Below are 14,334 nucleotides of genomic sequence, written 5' to 3'. Positions count from 1 at the left end.
TCCTAGTCTGTTGTTTTTCTTTGGTTTAGCTCTACCACCCTGAAGCAGGGGACAGGCTGGGATTAGAGTCATCGTGGTGGTAAGAGAGGAGAGGAGAACTGCCCTGCCTGTGTGTGGAGCTGGAGAGACCTCTGAGAGGAATTGCTAGTGGTCAGGGCAGCTGGCTGGGCCAGGCACTGTCTTGGACCCTTTCCCACCACCCTTGGTCTCTCCCACAATTTATAATTAGTACTTTTGAGATTCCTTATTCTTTTTTCTCCCAACCCTTTTCATTTGTTTTTATATAATGCACATTTATGTGATAATGGGGCTTGATTTTCTACAATAGGCCTTTTTTTGTGTGTGCTTCTGAGTCAAATATACAAAAAGCTGTCCAGAGAAACAAATGCCAGGCCATTACACTGAACAGTCTGCAAACCTCAGAACCCTTGGACTGGAGACATTTCCTGCAGTGCCTCCTAAAGTCTCCTTCCTCTAGGGACCACTCCCAACCGCCTTTAAAAGTCCAGAAACCAATCCCTGTACCAGAGTGTGCATGGTGTGGTTCTAAGAAGAGTCCATTGGCCATTAGAGTGTCAGCCTGTCTCATCCTGGCACCTAGGAAGCCCACAGAATACAGGCCCTGGGGTTCTGGTCTGGAGATGCCACTGGCCGATTCTCCTCGAACACTTTGTGTGCTCTGAGCAAACTTCCCCACTCTGTTCTCTTCTCTTCAAAGCTTGGGGAGTATCTGAGGACAGAGCCTGTCACAAAGCTTGCCACATGTACCTTCAGCCCTTTCCCTTTAGTGGCTGCTTCTGACCCTGACCCCCATCACACATACAATGTTCTCATTTTAGTCCCTTGACCTTTTAAAGATTATACTGCAATTGGATCATGCATCCCCGTGTTTCCTCCCCCCAACTCCTCCCATATGCCTTCTCTCCTTGCTCTTTCAAATGTACAGGTTTTTTCTTTAATTGTTGTTATAGTTACACACACTCACACCCATACCAACACACACACACACACACACACACACACACACACACACACACACCCTGCTCAGTATGTGCAGTGTTACTTGTGTGTATGTTTTTCAGGGCAGAACATTTGGCACTGAATAACCAGTTGGTGTGCTTTTCCAGCTTCGTTTAGCTCATGTTTAACATAAGTAACACTGCACATACTGAGCAGGGTGTGTGTGTATGTGTGTGTTGGTGTGTGGGTGTGGGTGTGTTCATGTTATAGGTGTGGCTTCTGACATTTCTAGGAGACAATCTCCTAGAAATCTCCTCTGGCTCCTTCAATCCTTCCTCCCCGTCTCCTGCCCTTATCCTTGAGTCTTAATGCAGGAGTTGTATTGCAGATGCATCATCTGGGACTGTGCACCATAACTACATGTTGACTACATGTTGGGCTTTTCTGTACTGGTCTCTCCATCTATTGCAAAGAGAACTTACCTTGGTGAGGGGTAAGGACTACACTTATCTGTGGGTGTAAGGACAAATGTTTAGAATGTAGCTAGGGATCATGCTGTTTTAAAAAAACGTGGTGACTGTAGGCTCTTCTCCAAGATCCATGACTTCACTATCTCTGGGTAGCTGGCTAAGTTTCCAGTACAAGGCATGGATATTTCTTGTTGAGCAGGTCTTCAGCCGGATTACAGAGCTGTTGGCTACCGTCAAGGTATTCATGCCACTATTGTATTCTCAGAGTTATTTTGCCACGCTGGCTGTTTTTGTGGTTCGTGGGAAGCAGAGTTGATTCACTATATGTGAAACTCACCTGGCCTGCAAGGCTTCAGAGTCATTCTCCACCATTGGGGCTCCCTGGCTTCTGTTCTCAGAGAACCTTTTCCCTGAAGTTCTGTGAAGCCCTGTCAGTTTGAGTGAGCCTCTAGGAGTTTCCTACACATTTTTGGTGTGGCTATATAACTTCTAATGAACATGATTACTCCTGTCCACCTTCTCAGGATTTACCAGTCAGACAAATTATAGATTTCTGGAAAGTAGGGTCTGCTGATGTAGATGGAATCTAGAGGAATAAGATAGTTAGTTTTGGAGTCCAATATGAGTGACTGCAGCCCGAGAACATAGATTTAGGTTTCCCCAAGTACCATGATCCATCCTTGACATGATTATACGATATTTTATTAGTTACAGAACACAGAGAGTTGTAAGTTAAATTGTTTGCCTCCTACACTGGAGCACGGGCATAGGTAGGCAGGTTACAGCAAAACAGGAAAAACTTTGCTATAGGGTTCGGATGCTGTCCAATTGCTTTTGGATGGATGATAGTTATAGGCCTACTAAGAATACATCGTAAGGTCACTGAGATGTTAGGTCAGACACGGATGGATGGTGGATGGCTTTTGAAGGGATGAAAACTAACCCAAAGGAATTTGGCTCCAGCCAGCAACACTTTCACTCCCCACAATCCCAAAAGTCCAGTCTTCATAGACTCTTGAGCACAGGTGCCCCCTCCCTCCCTCCCTCCCTCCCTCCCTCCCTCCCTTCCCTTCCTTCCTTCCTCCCTTTCTCTCTCTTCCTTTTTCTTTCTTCTTTCTTTTTCTTTCTTCCTTGCTTCTTTCTTTCCTCCCTCTCTTCCTCTCTCCCTCCCTCCCTCCCTCCCTTCCTTTCCTTTCTCTCTCTTTTTCTTTCTTTCTTGAGCCTATAGACAATGAAAGCATACACTAGAGCTTTATGTGGCCCTGATGGAGAGGACAGTTAGGGCTGAGTAGCTCCTGGCTTAGGAGCACAGACTTCTAGAACTTCAACAAGAAAGGTTGCACGTGGACCTCTCATCAGAAACAGATGACTACCATGGTGTCTGACCCAGCTGATTTATCTGGTCAGTGCTCGAAGGGAGGAATGAGGATTGAGGAAAGAAATAGACAAGAAACAGAAGATAGAGTCGGGAGGGCATATAGTGAATACTGTGATCAGCCCCAAGTTTATCACTCAAAGTTCTTATACACCTCAGTCAAGGGGTGGTAAGGCAAAAGACTTCCTTACCAAGATATAAAGAACGAGCAAGCATAATTACCTTCTCAATACCCCAAAACGTCAGATAACCACACCCTAAACCAAATATCCTGTTGTTTAGATAAGACATCCATTAGCTACACCTTAGGCCAAATATCTTATTGTCTAGACAAGGCATACACCTTAGGCCAAACATATTGTGGTTTAACCTCGAAGGACTCTCTGACCTTATGTCAAGATGGAACGGAGCCACTTCTATGGCTCTCCACACCGTGGAACCTGATTCAGGCCTTCCCAGGGAACCTCTAGATAACCTTGTCACTGCTGGAGATGTAGGATCTTCTAATCAGATAGTAGCATTTTTGAATGAGTTTGTTTGTATGTGTCTGTTTGTGAGTGTCATATTTGGGTGTGGCATATGCACAGCTGTGCATTTGCAGAGTTGATATAAGATGTCAGGTGTCCACCTCATTCCCTTGAGTCAGGTTCCTTCAATGAACGTGGATCTAGTTTGGCAGGCCCAAAGCCCCAGTGATCTTCCTGCCTCCATCCCCCAGCACTGGGGTTACAGGTACATACCTAGACAACCCAAGCTTCTTATGTGGGATCCAAGCTCAGGTCCTCCTGCTTATGTGGCAAGTTCTCTCATTCACAGAGTCATCTCTCCAGTCCCACAAAACATGGCCATTGATGTAATTCAAGCCCAACTTTCTTCAATAGCTATCACAGCCATGAGGGCTTCCTGAGAGGGCCCAAGACTCTAATACCATTCATGATGATGTTGTTAATTTGCAAACAAATGCATTATGAATTCCAGGATGCAAAATCAAATTAAACCCTTGAAGTAGTTCATAGTTCACATAAGGTAGGAGCTGGGGCTGATCCAAGATACCCAACTGAGTTGAATGGCCCAACAGAGGCAGCCTTAGAATGCTCAGCTTCTGATTTTTCAACTTTATAATTACACAAAAGTGATACAAAGACTATAGAAATGTATGTCAAGTGTTGAATTTTAATTCTTTCCCAGGATAGCAATATGAGATGTGATACTCTTATGGTGCCTAGCTGCAGGCCCAACTGAATGCATATTTGAGGTAGCTAAGCTACATTGTTGGGGGAGTGTTAAACACATCTTTTGGGGGTGGGCAGGACTTAACACAGGGTCATGATATGCAGCCCCAGTTGGCTTGGAAGTCACCATGTGGGTTATGCTGGTCTCAAACTTGTCATGATCCTCCTGACTCAGCCTCAGACATACTGAGAGGTATGTGTCACATGCCAGGCTTCTGATGCATTGTGGACTTGTTATGTCCTCATTTTGTAATCTATTTATCAGCACCATCTTACTTTAAGGGACATTGAAACTGCAGTGTTGGGGGTGACTGACTTGACTTCTCAGTGAGAGACATGGCAAAGGATTGTACAGCTGTCTTCAATTCACAACACACACAGAACAACCTGCCTGCTATAGAAAACCAGCAGAACAAGCTCAATGACACAGAGAATATGACATTCAGCCTTGGTCCAGAAGAAGTGAGGACCAGGCATACAGGGGTGGCCATGTATACCAGACCAGTAGTTTTCAACCTTCCTAATTCTATGACCCCTTAATACAGTTCTTCATATTGTGGTGACTCCCCAGCCATAAAATTATTTCCATTGCTACTTAATAACTGTAATTTTGCTACTGTTATGAATCATAGTGTAAATATCTGTGTTTCACAATGGTCTTAGGTGACCCTTGTAAAAGGGTTGTTCCACGGGTAGAGAATTGATGATCTAGATAGTTCTTTCCAGGTATGCTACAAACCTGCCACTTCCAGATAATCTTCTACCAGGATGCCAAGATATAAATTCCCATGTAAAACCTCTGGTTGTTTTTTTTCCATTGTGTGCTCAACCTTTAAAGTTATTTTGCAGAAGGTAAATCGACCCACGAGCTCCCAGTTTTCAACATGAGCCTTCCAGTTTTCATGGGACAGTCCATCTTTTACGCAAACACGCCTGTCAGCAAGGCAGTCATGGGCAACTCATCTATCAGAGAACGTCATTACTTTTGCAGTTAGTAAGAGGGAAGTAAAAAAGGAACAAGTTAATTATCACAAGGCTGGGGGAGGAAGAGCACTTCTGTCATTTATTTACTGGTATTTACTTGAAGGACAATAAATCAAAGTTGGGGCTGGCCAGGAGCAGCCGCCTGCCAACAGCTGTGTCAAGCAGACTCCTCGTCCGTGTGAACAGCACCTGGGTAGGGCTGCTTGCCAGAGACTTCCCTTATCTGGTTCCAAGATTCCAGGGAAAGCATGAGAAGGGACTGGAGGGGAGAAAGAAGAAAGTAGTGTGTGCCCTTGGCGACGGGCCCTGGTGTCTGGACCAGAAGGGAAGGAAGCGGGGAGGCAGAGGGAAACCAAGCTGGAGAAGCCCCAGAGCCGCACCAGCCAGAGGTTGTCTTGACCCTGCTCAGCTCAACACAAAACCGGGGGCTTTTTCTCACCATAGGAAAGAAATGATATTCGGTTTGGCAATGGCATAAAAAACAAACAAACAAACTGGTGTACAGTATCTCTTACTGGAGAGGAATGTGTTTCAAGATCCTCATCAGATGCCTGAGACGCCAAATCCCATAGACAACTATGTTTTTTCTTATACCCCCACACCGATGATAACATTTAATTTGCAGTATGAATGTAACAATAGCATTAAAATCGATAATTATAACAATATATACCATGGCACTGGGAGGTAGCTCAGTTTGGCAGAGGGCCTACTTAGCATGCACAAGGCCCTGGGTTCCATCCCTAGCACTAATAAACAGGTGTGGTGTTACAAGCCTGTAACCCCAGCACTTGAGAGGCACAGGAAGGAGGATCAAAGTTCAAAGCCATGCTTGGCTGTCTTGTGAGGTTGAGGGCGGCCTGGTCTATAAAAGACCCTGTCTCAAAATGAAAAAGGAGGAGGAAAACATACTCCAACCAATTTACTAGCATTACCATTATTAAGTGAAAAAGGGTTCCCTGAGTATGTGAACTATGACCTGATAATTCATCTATTAGTTGCCATGGTTACTAAGTGACTGATGTCCAGGTAGCATACACAGTATTGATATGCTGTACAAATGGATGATTAACATTGCCAGGTAAGGTGAGATGGGGCAGCTTGAGTTTTCATCTTACTACTGAGACTTGTTTCTAGAATTTTCCATTAAATATTTTAAGAGGACAGTTGACCAAGGGCAACTGAAGCCAAAGAGAGTGAAGCTGAGGCTAAGGCAGTCTATGCATAATGAAAAGACATGCACATTGCAGAGCTCAGAAACAGACATTGCCTGGGGTGTGTGACAGAGAGAATGTTTTAAAATGTGGTTGGGCACATCTGTTCAAGACAAAACAACCTCTATTGTTTGAGGTCACAAATGTTTGCTATTTCCTCATGGGCCTATTCAAGAGGCAAGACCTGCATCAGGACAGTGGTTCTGAGGGTCTGTCCTATCCACTCCTGGGGCTGCATCTGTGCCTACCCCCTACTCTATGTCCACATTTTGTGGATGTGTTATGGGAAGATGTTACATTTGTTTATTCATTCAACAAACATTTTATGCTTGGACAGATGGTGTCTTTTCAAGCTTCTACAGTACCCAACCTAGAGCTGTATAGTGGGGTGCTTCAGTCCAAAGGCTTGGAGATGGCTACACATAGCTCCTTCCTCTCTGATGGGTATGGAAGGCAACAACTTCTATCTCCAAGCCTCAGACAAATTGAAAAAAATCTTGTACTTTTTTTCCAGCTCCAACTTTAGTTTGGAATATACTGCTTGGAAAGGGGAAATGGATTATGTCCTCAATATTTTGATGGGTCATGGGGAACGGTGCTCTGGATATCTAAAATTAGGAGTAGATCCTTTCCTACATGAGGTCAAATACCATGGACAAAGAGCCTTAGAAACCTAGAAGCAAAAAGGAATGGTAGCTTTAATTCTGAGTTGGGCTTGGTGGTACAGGCTTGCATCTCCAACTATTTTGAAAATTGAAGCAGGAGGATCATGAAGTCAGTCTGAATAGCTTAGCAAGACCCTGTCTCAAAACACAAAAGATAGAAGGGACAGAGGTTGTAACTAAGTGGTAGAGTACTTAAGCCCTGAGTTCAGTCTCTAGCACCAAAAACAAAACAAAACAAAAAAAAAAAAACAAGCAGCAGCAGCAACAACAACAACAACAAAAAGAACTATTTCCAGGGCAGATAGGGTATGCACACTTAGAGCAGCAAAGCCAAGAGATCAGAGGCATTGAACACCAAGGCCAGAACTGTGTTCTTATGAGGCTTTGGCATAAGTGAGGAAGCAACTGGAAGTAGATTAATGGAAAATTCCCAACCCAATCTGCAAGACAGGTTAGTATTGGTGGATGAGGACACAAGGTTTGGAAGCTACCAGGAGAGGCAAAGATGAATGGGAAAAAAAAACCAGCAAGGGCTATGCAAACACAAGAACCTGAGATGGTGTTCTTAGCACCCACACAAAAGCTGACTGTGGTAAAGAACTTGTGATATGATCCCAGTGTTGGAAGGGGATGTGAGTGAATCCTTGGTGGGCACTGCTGAGTAGCCTAACTCAATGGATGAGCTGTAGGTTCAATGAGAAACTCTGTTTCAAAAAATAAGGGGGAGAGAGACTGACGGAAGATACCAGATTGTAGCTGTACTCATGCATGACCTCCCCCCACCCCCAAATACCCCCCACACAGTATCCTGTGAATCTTTGATAACATGTTTATTAGTGGCTGACATTTGTCAATTCCAATCCAAGTTTGCCATTTCCTTTCTGTCACATTACCTTTCAAAGAGGAATGCACTTGGGACTTACATTGGGTTGACCTCTGGGCATGTCTGGGTAATTGTTTTAATTAAGTTAATTGATGTGGGAAACCCAGCTTACTGTGAGAGGCACCATTCCTTAGGCATGGGTCTTGAACACTATACGAGAAGTCAGTTTGAGTGCAATCGGGGAAACAAGCATGTACACATCTCTGCTCTGCTCTGCTCTTGACTGTGGATGTGGTGTGACTGGCTGTTTGAAGTTCTTGCTTTAACTTCCCCACAATGATGAAGTGTAACCAAGAACTGAAAGCTGAAATGAATCTCCTTTCCCCTGTTGCTTTTTTTTTGTCAGAAGTGTTTTATTGAAGATACAGAAATGAAACCAGGATATTACATATGAAGAGACATCTTGCTAATTGTTTTGTTGTTGTTGTTGTTGTTTTGTTTTATGAGACAGGGTTTCTCTGTATTGCTTTGGAGGCTATCAGTCCAGCCCAACCTCGAACTCACAGAGATCCGCCTGCCTCTGCCTCCCGAGTGCTGGGATTAAAGGCGTGCGCCTCCACCGCCCGGCTTTGTTTTTTTTTTTTTTTTTTTGAGACAGCCTATTTATGTGACCCCAGCTGGCCTCGAACATGCAATTCTCCTGCCTCCACTTCCCAAGCCTATGGTGTGTGCCACCCCATCTGGCTACAAGCAACAAATTCTCAAGGGCTTTCCCAGCATCTTGGGTAAGGATAACAATGTATAGGAGGAGTTTTCCTAGGTACTCAGACTGAGCCATCTTTTAGCAACACTGTTGTTAGGAGTGCATAGTGCTACTTCTGAGAACTCCAGGGTCTCATGGATACAGCTAGCGTCTATGACACAGTATAGCAGTTTTCCTAAATCCTGGCCAGGCTCCTCCTCATCCCATTAGCTCATGTAAATACAATTTAATTTAATATCCAGCCAATACCATTCTAGCACAATAACAGCCTAAGGGTTTAATGGCCGGAAAATGAGGGTTTTGGTTGAATGCTCCCTCTAGGGAAAAAAGATGGAGATGAAGGCATTTGGTTCATCATGGAGAGCACTCCAGCCTGCAGGCTCAACTGTACCCCTGTGTTTATAGCCATGACCATCCTGTCTGGCCTTCTCTACAAAGCCACTTCCAGCCATAGAAGCATTCAGAAGTGTCACTTTTATACCCAATGGCTGACTCCAAATTTTGATTTTAGCTTATTTTTAAAGTTTCCGTCTTCACAAGGGGACCCTGGGGTTAGATAAAGGGGTCGTCATCTACTGTGGTTGACTTCCTTTGCTGATCGGCTATTCTGAGGTAAATCACTGCTTCAAAGTTGCAATGTATCTCTTGTGCCTCTTACCCTATCATTTGTAAGCACTATGGATTTGAGGGGGGGGGAATGCAGCAGTTACTTTTATTGGCTGCTGAAACGCATTAGGGTGCATAGACTTTGAACTGTGTGGGGAAGATAGCTGGGCCTGTAACAAGAATAACTCGCACTAGTCCCCCCATCTCAGCTCCCTTAATAAACCTCCGTATTGTTTTATGCCCAGGATTTATTGATGACCTGCAGTGGCCCTCTCTCAGGCCTGGCCCACTGGGGTGTTTGTGGGGGAAAGGGCAATGAACGAGACCCACTCCCTGACCTAAGCTGCCCCATAAATCAGGCCCTGCCTTCGGCTGCGATGGGGAGCCAGATGGTAGCTGTTACTGCAGGAGCCTGACGGGAATGAAGGCCTGTGATCTTCCCTGTTGCTAACAGGCCTGATTTTTTATGGCTGTCAGCGTCCTTGCAATGGCTGAGGGAGGCATGCGGGGAGGAAGGAAGGGAAGGCAGCGCCTCATCACTCTCTCAAGCTGGGCTTTTTGCTCCCAAGAGGACACAGGTCTCTCCCTCTTCCTTGCTGACCGGGGTCAGGGGGGGCGGGGATGTCTTGGCCTCAGACTATGTTTCTGAAGAGGTTTGTTAGGGTGTGCAAGTGGCAAAACTATACATAAACAAACACCCTCTGGAAAGGAAAATGGTGGCAGGCTTCCTTTGCTGATGGCCAGTAGACCTTTGACATCATGGCCCTACCTGAGAGAGAGAGAAGGCAGCTGGACATTTCCATCCAAGTGACCACTGAAACTTAGGGGTGCGAGTTGCTGCTTAGAATGCAGTCTTGCCCCCAAATACTGAATGCTAAAATAAAAGCAATACTAAAAACTACTTGGAGGGCCCAACTTTTTTTTTTTTCAGAACAGATACACGGAAAGGTCAGGAAGGGTAAGAGGGAGAACACAAGGTGACAGGATGAAAAGCAGGGCTTGTCAGACCTGGAGGGAAACTCCTGCCTGCTCGGAGGTATCTGATTAGGGGTATTAGCTGCTGAGATCCGGCCATTAAGGTGGGGGTTAGACCACAGTGGGTGTAGTGGCCTGGACACCAGCATGGAGGAAAACAGTTTATTAACAGTCCTTGTGTGGTCCGGCGGCCTGCTTCCAACAGGCACAACCTCCCAGCAAGAACAGAGCTGGCCCCGGGCAGGGCTGTGTGGTCAACACCAAGCAGAGCCTACCAACACCCAGAGCAGATAGCACCAGACTCCTAGATGCAGCCAAGCAGTTCACAGGGCAGGAGAGCAAAGCTATTTATCTATGTAGGGCTTGAAGCTAGCCTTGGATCACAGGGAGGTTAAGCTTACAGATAAAGAAGACATTCCCAGGAAATCACATCCAGAAAGTTCCAAGAGGCATCTAAGTTCTTAGAAACTTTTTAGGCACACTTAACCCCCCCCCCCACTGTAATTATGTGCTGCAGGCAGAGTGAACCAGTTTCAATATTCTGAGCCAGGTGACAGAAAGCAAGTATGTCACAGTTCCATCCCTGGTGTCTTGAGAGCCACACTTCTCACTGTCTGTAGAGGTTCTGTTCATTTGGAAAAGAAAGTTACCAAAGTAGGTTCAAGAACAAATCTGCCAGACACAGGGGCCCCTAGTTCACAGAGACAGAGTGTGTGACAGAAGCTGTTCACAGGTGTGTGCCAGGCAGCCAAGAACTCAAGTGCCAGGATCAGGCAGATATAATCTCCCTGCTGACTACTAGCCCCAACCTGGTGCTATAGCCTTCAAAAGAGCATCACAAGCCAGGAACTGAGTGCTTAGTCTGTAGGACATGTGCCAGGTTCAAGCCATAGCCTGGACAATAAGTGGGGAGTCTTCCTGACATTTAGAGGTTACAGTGTAAAGATCTGGATGAAGCCTTGGACAGAGCAGTTGGGCGTCAGAAGCTAATTTCTGCTTCTATTTGCATTTTCTGATGCTGAGGGGAGCCCAGCAGCAAGGACAAGTGGGGCAAGGTCTGAGAACCATAGTTACACTGAGCCAATAGTCAACCTCAAAGGTGCAAGTCTTTGGCAACTCAAAAGGCGACTCAGAAATTCAGCGTGTTTACTTGCCTGCCTGTTATGTCAGCCAGAAAGCTTGCCTGTGGCCTGACCCTCTTGGTACATAAAAAGACCTGGACACGGTAGGGAAAAGTGAAACTCTCTGGGACAATGAGCTGCATAAATCTACCTCCCTTAAGTTCTGTTGAGTTTGTCACCATGACACAAAAGAAATGTGACCACAAGCTTATGGGGGAGATACGGATTCTGCTAGCTTCTTCCCAGGGTACCCAGAACTATAAGAAAATAAATGTGTTGTTTTGAGCCCTGGAGGAAACATCCATCCTTGGGATACGGTTTCTCTCTGTTAATCTTACTTCAGTAAAGGTGTTGTTGTGGTTGAGAGACGGCTCGGTGGGTAAGATAGCTGGCTCTGCAAGCATGAAGATCTGAGTGGGAAGAATCTGCAGGACCCAGGAAAAAGACCAAGCAGGGTTGTGTAACTGTGATCTCGGCATTGAAGGTAGGGGCAGATGGATCGATCCCAGAGCTCTCTGACAAGCCGGTCTGCCCGTAACGGCAAGCTTCTTGCTCCGTGAGGACACTTTTAAAAGAATATGGTGGAGGGCGATAGAGGAAGACATCCCACAACCTCCTCTGACCTCCATATAGGCACACATGGGTGGAGGTATGTGACACCCACCAAAGAGTAAAGATAAATAAATTATAAGAACAAAAAGAGTTGGCCCTGGCCCTAGTGGTGTCCCGAATGACTCAGTGAAAAACAAAGACTCAAGGAAGAATCGAAGAACAGGTCTGGCAAGTGTCATAAGCCTTACATCTAAGATTCTCACCTGAGGCTAGGCACTGGCAAGAAGACACAATGATGTGTGGGGTCGTAGGGCAAGGGGCCCCCCTTATTCTGCCGTAATTCTGCTGGCACAGTGGCTACTTGGCGAAGGCCTCTGGACATCTCTGGCTTAGGGGCTAGAGAAATACTGAAGACTTTTTTTTCCCCAAAATGATGAATCTGACTTAAGCAAACTCAGTTTGTTCCTTGCTGAGTGTCAGTTCATAGTCCGCGTGCTGAGTGTGGATACGCGTACCAGTTGTGTCACAGGAAAACAGAATCTAGGGTAAGGAAGTCAGAGTTTGGGCTCATGGAGGAAGCCCCAGCTCATTGACGCTCGCTCTCTGGGCATGCTGGCACATGCCTGAAATGCCAGCCATGGGGAGGTAGAGTCAGGAGGATCACAAGTCCACAGTCATTCTCGGTTACATAGTGAGTTTGAGGACAGTCTCGGGTACGCATGAGACCACATCTCCCAAAACAAGACAAAACAAAGGGCCAATGAACAATGATACGGCTCAGCGAGTTAAAGTGCCTGTCTCCAAGCATGACAAGTCAAGTTTGAGCTCCAGGACCTTCATGGTAGAAGGAGAGGAGTGTCCCCTACAAACCCTACAAGTTATGTTCTGACCTCTCTCTCTCTCTCTCTCTCTCTCTCTCTCTCTCTCTCTCTCTCTCTCTCTCTCTCTCTCTCTCTCTCTCTCACACTATTTAACAAAAAAGAATGAAAGTGTACTTGCAAGGCTCTGGGTTGTCTGTTATTCTCTCTAACTCTTGAGTTCTTTTATGTAGGAAGGGGATAATTTGCAACCTACCCCAGAACATTGTTGAAAACATTCATTAGCATTGGCACTCACTGGGCCCCTGCCACAGTGCCCAGCATGTGATCTATAGTCTCTACTCTATAAAAGTGAAACTATTGTTTTAATCATTAATATTTGGTTGGGCTACATGTGTAGACTAATTACTATTCCTTTAACTTAGTTTATAACATGATCCAATGTTAATGGAGGCAGCAATGACAAAAACAGCCAGATGATTAATCACCTGCTATGGCCTAGATACAAGTCTTTCATGTTTGACCTATGAGTAAGGGAGTCTCAAGGAGTTCAACTTTCTAGTAACCTTGTAGGTCAGCATGCAAGAACTTGGCCCGAGTGGGCTGAACTCAGAGCCAGAATAAGGGCTTGTCTGCAGTACTGGCCAAGGCAGACCCTGTTAGAAGCCTGTCTGATGACTTTTAAGGGCACAGAAAGCCAACAAAGTCACATTCCTTGATTTTTCACAGACACTTTGGTCAGGGATGCCCTGGACATTCTCCCTAGAAGATGAAACAGCCCTGGCTAATATCTTGGCAGTACTAGCAAGGAAAGCCTTGGCTTCTGATGGAATCTGGGAGGAGACACAGAGGAGAGATGACTCTTAGGCTGGTGAGCTAGTAGTAAGCATGCCAGGTATTGCTCCAGCATCTCAGTGGAGGTAAATCCCCACATTGCCTAGGGCTCATTCACTTTGACATTGTCTTCCAGATGCAGGGCATCTAGCAGAGTTTACCTTCTGCCTGGTAGAAGCAAGAATGCCCACACATTGGTCTCAGAATAAGCTGCCAAGGGAAGGATACTGGCAATTAAAGGAGAGAAGAGAAGGTTCTAAAAGGTCAGGAAAAGAATATCCATGGAAGAGAAGTAATTCCAAATATCCCGCCATCAAAGAACACAATTATCATGGCTACTCAGGAAGGAACCGATCCTGGGAGGGACTCTCAATCCAGTTCCCAAAGCCAGACAAGAAGTGAGGAGGTGAAGACAGTTTCTGTTCTTTGTGAGAGCTGAAGTTGAGGGTGTCAGGGATGAGATGTCTTATTAGGCTCAGGGACTTCCAGTGCTTTTCCAACTCTCACTACATGTCCATCAATACTACAACCGAATTAGCTTCTGGGACTCACATCTACTGCTCAATACAGAACTGTCATTTGACCCAGAAATAAATATTTCTGAGCAGTTTCCAAACCAGTTGAGTCTAGCCTCATCCTATTTCTCCAACTTCTTTCTACCTCTTATGACTCCTTCCCTTCCTCCCACTTCCTTCCTTCCTTCCCTTCCCCTCTTCCTTCCTCCCCCCCCCATCTTAAGGTTCTATTAATGTGAAGAGACACCATGACCACAGCAACTCTTATAAAAGAAAAAAAACATCTAATTGGGGTGGCTTACATTTTCAGAGGTTTAGTCCAATATCATCACGGAGCGACATGGTGTACAGGCAGACATGGTACGACACGGTGCTGGAGAAGTTGTTGAGTGGCCTACATCTTGACTTGCAGGCAACAGGAAGCGGT

General features: G+C 45.6%; 1 long non-coding RNA gene across 1 annotated transcript; it reads right to left on the bottom strand.

The window, feature by feature from the left end:
- Positions 1–5,074: 5,074 nt before the first annotated feature.
- On the bottom strand, positions 5,075–14,249 carry LOC121143455. Its single transcript, XR_005880636.1, has 2 exons — positions 14,210–14,249; positions 5,075–5,280 (listed from the first exon to the last, which is right to left on the bottom strand). It is a non-coding gene; the product is annotated as an uncharacterized LOC121143455 (long non-coding RNA).
- Between the last annotated feature and the right edge of the window lie 85 nt (positions 14,250–14,334).

The sequence above is a fragment of the Mesocricetus auratus genome, unplaced genomic scaffold (genome assembly GCF_017639785.1).
Source record: "Mesocricetus auratus isolate SY011 unplaced genomic scaffold, BCM_Maur_2.0 Super-Scaffold_100013, whole genome shotgun sequence".
Classification (NCBI taxonomy): domain Eukaryota; kingdom Metazoa; phylum Chordata; class Mammalia; order Rodentia; family Cricetidae; genus Mesocricetus; species Mesocricetus auratus.
This window is presented reverse-complemented; position numbering and strand designations above follow the sequence as displayed.